This window comes from Kryptolebias marmoratus, linkage group LG18 (genome assembly GCF_001649575.2).
Source record: "Kryptolebias marmoratus isolate JLee-2015 linkage group LG18, ASM164957v2, whole genome shotgun sequence".
NCBI classification, from domain to species: Eukaryota; Metazoa; Chordata; class Actinopteri; order Cyprinodontiformes; family Rivulidae; genus Kryptolebias; species Kryptolebias marmoratus.
This window is the reverse complement of record NC_051447.1, coordinates 13,018,139-13,024,138: the sequence shown is the minus strand read 5'-3', so window position 1 is coordinate 13,024,138 and position 6,000 is coordinate 13,018,139. Positions and strand designations below refer to the sequence as shown.

Sequence of the window (6,000 nt, the reverse complement as noted above, 5' to 3'; positions counted from 1 at the left end):
ATTCATTTTCAATGAGAAAAAAATGGCAGAAAAAGCTAAATATCTGAAACAGCCGAAATTGCACCAATACCAAAAGTCATAGCGGTCTTGTCATTAATGAGCTGAACGTTTTGATATATGAATGGTTGAAATAGCTGAAAAATTGCGGAACAAGTTAGATGCCGAAAAACGTACGGAATAGTGAAAGAAGAATAATAGATAAGAAAGAGAAACAGGAAAACAATGGTGTGAATACTTAAAAGCATTCACACAATTATTTGAACTAAATGACAGCTAATCAAAATGGGGTTCAGTGACTGATTTATCACAGAGAAAACTGTAAATTAGAGCGTTTTGAGAATGGTTTGGGGCCCACTCCACCGTTGCTGGTCGTTAAGACTGGCTCCTAAATGTTTGTCAAACAGCCTGACTTTTTCCCTCGCCGTGTGTTTGCTGTGAGTCACGATTTCAGACATGGCCTGAAGCCCATCACCTGCGACGTCATTACTCTCTCCCTCACACCAGGCTGCAACAACACACGCTTTTCTCTAAATCTCTCTCCCAACACAGACTGCGTACCCCAGATCTTATTTCTTAATTTAAAGTCAAAGTAATGACATGACGCTCTAATTTCTAATACTTTATCACAGGCTTTAACTGAGCTCTGCTCAATATCTTGGTCGGCTTTCTCCTGACCTGAAACACAAGTTTGTCAGGTCAGATGAACGCCTGACATGGTCAGCATGTAAAACTGGTTGCACCTGTTCTTCAAATTTCACCCAAATGAGTTTGCACTGATCTCTGTCTTGTGCTGACGCCAAAACCTCCTGAAAGTCATTTAAAACAAGCTAAAGGAGATTATTGGGCATGTTTTAATGTGGCAGAAAATCACCACATGTTGATATAAGTGCATAAACTACAGAACGTGCTGCAAAGTAAACAGCTGCTCATCTTGTAGCACAAAGATAAGTTTCTCACATCTGCTATCTGAGTCTTTTAATGACCTTTAACACATTTTCTGCAGTTTGTTTCAGCTTTCATTGACTGCAGACGGAGAAAGTGATTTATTAAAACAGCAGACACTTTGACCTTTGACAATGACATGGAGCTTCTTCCCCGTTACATCAGTCCAAAGCTATAAACTTAAACAGATAAAAACCTGACAGCACGTTCTGCACATTGCCCTTTGAACACAAGGAATGTGGACGTCGACCTGTTGTCAGCCTATTGCTTTTAACTTTTATATTTTGCTTATATTATTAAAAGAAAAAAAAAAAACAAATCCATGTCTATAAAGGTCAGGGTCAGTTTGAATTAGAAGCCTCATAAACGCCCAAAGTGGCTGACACTTAATACGACTGAAAATCCTCAGTTTCTGTCACCACACAGCCACAGTTAAGAGAGACAAGATTTGATGGTTTTAGCTTTAAGTTGCTTCAAGTTTTACTCGGGTGGGGCTAACTTCTTGGTCAAAGTGTATCTGCTGGCCGGTTTGGCACTTCTTCCTCAACGTCGAATGAGACGCGCTATCGGAGGAGCATGAGTGAAGCCCGAGAGCTCGCGGGGTCCTGACACGACAGCGACGTTCTGGTCAGTCTGCCAGGAGTCTTATGATTGAGAGCTAAACAAAGAGCGACAGTGTGATGAGAACCACACACACACACACACAGGGTTACCAAGAATACACTCTGGATAGACACAATCAAATGTGGGTCACTGTGTAGGTGAGCAGAAGGTGTCCTTTCTGAGACGACTTTAAACAGCTTGGTCTAATAAAATAATAAATATTAACCCCTTGAAGGTATGAACTTCCAGGACTTCGTTTTCAAGATGACGTTCTTATCACTTTATTTGTTTTTCTGTTTTTATTCTTCCGGACGCTACTTTGCAATCCAACCACCTACTTTATGTTATTTTAGCCATTAAATTTTCAAATAATCTCAACAGAAATGCATTAGATCCCCTCAGTTTCCTCAAAAACATTGTTCTCTTTGACACCTGCTTCAACCATTTGCCACCTTTAGCTTTTAGTTAACCGTTTGCTACATTTGGATAGCATTTTGCTATATTTAGCTTTTAGCTAGTATTCTGATTTATTTAGCTTCAGCTAGTTTTAGCAAAATCATTCAGCAGTCAGCCTTTTTGCAGAAAATGCCACTTCTCTATCTTTCCTTTGCACATTATTTTGACACATTAATTTCTATTTCTTCATCAGGCAAAAAGTGAATATATTTCATTTCTTTACTTTATGAAATACTATTTTTAATGACTATTATTGACTGCTATCAAACAACTATTGACATTTTTTAATCTGTGATAATAAATAATCATGGAGGAAGGTATTATCCAACAAACAAAATAAATGCTGGTAGACATCGGGTCATTTCAAGGGGTCCAAAGGCAAAACTGTTTAAAGGTATTTAAATAAAAACTACCAATATCAGAAAATTCGGAGCACAAGCTGTTTTAACACTAATGCAATGTTCAATGTACGAGACAGAAAAATAAAAACAGTTTCAAGTATCTACATGAAACCACTATGGACTGCTGGTGAAAACCAAATGAAGTGGCTTTAAAACATTAGGTGGTGATCCGAAAGTGGGTCAAATGAAAATAGGTGATCTCAGGTGTTGAAAAACGAAATAAACAAAAAAAAGCTTTTAAAAATGTTTTTTTTTTTTGCGAAACCGACTGAACGAAGGCACTCGCTTGAGATAAAGTCATTGTTTTCTTTAAAAAATGCACTAATATAATAAAATATTTATATCCCTTAATTGTGGGTTTCCCTCACAGCTGCCAAGCAGGGAGGGGATTGTGTTTGTTGGCCAGATTAATGGATTAGCTCAGGTTACGTCTTGGTGTTGTCAGAGGCATTGTTCGGTGCTGCAACATGAAGCAGCTCATTATGTTTCTTTATTTAACAAAAACAAAGGCTCAACTACTTTAGAAAGGTAATACTGAACCCTTTAAATTAATTAATTCATATAGAGTTATTCTTTCATTTACGGTTTATTGAATAATAACACATAAGAATAACGAAAAAATTAAATTAACAACTGAACATGTTGCACTATTAGCATTTTTTTTATAAATAAAGCAACAACAAAACATCAGTATAAATATTGCAGCTTCCGAGATCCAAACTTCACATTTTGAAGTGCTGTTTACACTCCTAAGTGTTTGAAGCAGAAGGTGATTATTGTGAAAACTAATTAACTTGCAACAAGCTTTTTTTGTTGTTGTTGTTGGTTTTTTTTTTTATCTGGGCAAACAAAAGTGTTGTCTATGCAAACTTCTTCAGGCAACAACGTTTTAATCTGAAGCGTTTTAAACAAAGCTGCACGTTGCTTCTTGTTTGTCACCAAATACACACACACACACTTTTTGGCGTTTGTCAAAACTCTTAAAGAAACAAACGAAAGCAGATAACAGGCGGGGAATATAATAAAAATGGAGGGCAGCTACTTGCTCTTATGATCAATCGACTTGACAGTGACAGATCCACTGTTCTTTGGAGCTAAGTTTAGCTGCTCTCCTGTCTGGCACACTGTCAAAGACTGACTTCATTATACATCAAACCCTATTGGAAACCTGTACTTCCTGCAAAAAAAGAAGAATATGTCTCAGCACCAGTGTCTTGCAGGGTGAGAGTTTGGTGCCAGCGTCGGCTCAGGGAACAGTCGCATGACTCTTAATGACTTAATCTCGTCCTGTAAACGGCAAGGAGTGTCCCTGCAAAAGTTTTGAGTTTGAGACAAATTGACTGTCAGCTGCCCGGCCCATAAAATATTTATGTGATGACTTCATGCTTTGTGGAAAACCAGAAGAACACAGACACAGGGTGGCCACTCGTATAGAAAAAAACCCTGGGGAAAATATTAAGGCAAAATCAAATAAGAAATTAGCCATTTTAAGTCTATATAAAAACTAATTAATGACTGCTTCCATCTTCTTACTGCTGTTTTAGGAGTAGATACTCATATATTTGTAACTACAGCTGTTAGGTTTAGCCATTAATAAACAATGTGTGTCATCATTACGTGGCAAAATATTGAATGCTGGGTGATGCGTCAAAGCATCAGCTCAACAATTATGGACAAAATATTAGGATTTTCTTGTGAAACTGGAGTAAACCAAGCCTTAAAGACTTTTTTAAAGCAAAGTATAAAAAAGTACATACATAGAGTCACATGTTATATCACTGAAAGTACTGGATGTATTTGTCATGAGCTGCCAGTTTTTCCTCAATAAAACACGGTACAAATAGAAAAAAAAGTGCCACACAGTGAATAAAAAATCAAATAAAATATTCCAACCCCAACAAGCAGGTATTTGCTCCAATCTGATATGTCAGGCAACTAAAAGTTCACCTTAAAGTACACAGCAAGAACTAGTTAGAGGGGTATAAATTGCATATTTACACTAAATTGAACAAAAGTAAGCCAAACCCAGACTTCAACTCAACACTGGCGACTAAGAAGACAAAGAAAAGCCCCAAACTCCAGCCTGACTAACCTGACTGAGACAACTCCAACACAAAACAACAATAAATCGGATTTAAACTGGTTCAAATTGTTCTGCGTGAATACAGCCCAGACTATTTTTGACCCAAGCTGTGATGTGAGGCAGGAGAACAGCCTGCGGCTCATGTTCGGGGGGTAACGCTGGTGATTTGTTTACACCGAGCTAGCGCTGAGGCTAGTCCGCTAACAGGAACTGCCACGTACGACAGAAGCGACAAAAACTCTTCTCAGACAGCCTCTTTTCGGTTCTGACAGCTGTCCCCGTCGAGCTGCCCGGCTTCAAACGAGACAAACAGTGCCTCGACGCGTGTTGCCGACCCGTCGCGAAGTGAAAACAAAGCCGCGCAAATTGAACTCCTGTGTTGTTTTGACAGCTAGAGTTAGCCGCTAACGGGCAGGTTGCGTTCAGGGGAGGCGCTAACGCCGACAAAGTACTGAGTGAGACTGAACAGGCTAAAATACGACGCGAAAACAAGATTAACAGTTAGCAACGAAAGATACGAGTGGTGGTTTTTCACCTGTTCTGGGTGTCTGGGGAGGAAACAGCACTCTGGGTGATGTATAACAGTTGGCAGAGAGTTGTAGTTTCAACCCGGGTCCTCGCCAGTCCGAGCGGTCACTGACTGCCTCCCTACTGGACCAGACTAGACTCTCCAACGTCTGGGGGAGGAGCTGAGCCTGTGACGTTGCTCGCATGAGCCCTGAATATCCAATCGGAACGCTCAAAAGGAAAAACTAACCAATCACCGACTACCCGGAACAGACTGACAATTTTTTTTGTAGTTTTTATCAAAAGTAAAGTTTATGAAAGCAATAATCTTAAATTATTGTGCAATACCCCACGTGGAACTGATATATTTGATAAATTGTAAATTATGTTGCATGGTAAACCTCAATGCATCAAATTTAGGCACGTTAAGTGCAGCTGAGTTTACTTTAACACAGTTAAATGTTTTTATTGTGTGAATGTTTTTCTGTTTATTACTGTTTTTTGCCAACTAACTACTGCATACTTTGTACTATTTTATCCATTTATATATCAAAAAGTTCCCTACGTCCATATGGGGGCTGTGATGTTCGATTTATGAAAGGTTTATACTCTAAAAATATTTAATTCTACAAATATTTTTACCATGAAAATACTTTATGAGCTCTTTGAAATCTGCTTCAGCATGCTTGTTCTGTTTTAATCTTCTTACACTAATTTTAGATTTTAGCTACAGTTCTTCTAGTTTTAAATAGCCTCTTGATGTTTAGCTGTTTCCCGCAGTTCCAAAATAAGGTGATTATTATTTTATGAAATACTAATAAATCAAATGTTCCTATAAATGTTGAAGGCAGCAAACGAGTTGTTTTCTGCAAGATATGAGTCCTGCACAATTTAGCTCAGGGTTTATTTCATGTTAAACCAGATAACAGAAACTCTTTGACTATTATAAATAAATCATAATTTATAAATAAATGGTTCCAAACTTTTAATCTATGCATTTATTAATGC

At 38.1% G+C, this 6,000-nt stretch overlaps 1 protein-coding gene across 1 annotated transcript in view; it reads right to left on the bottom strand.

The window, feature by feature from the left end:
* adipor2 (adiponectin receptor 2) overlaps positions 1–5,175 on the bottom strand; it is a 20,486-nt gene extending 15,311 nt beyond the window's left edge. Inside the window, exon 1 of the mRNA XM_017414919.3 lies at positions 5,021–5,175. The gene's annotated coding sequence lies outside the window, so the exon portion shown is untranslated. The remainder of the gene's footprint in view (positions 1–5,020) is intronic.
* Positions 5,176–6,000: the final 825 nt, after the last annotated feature.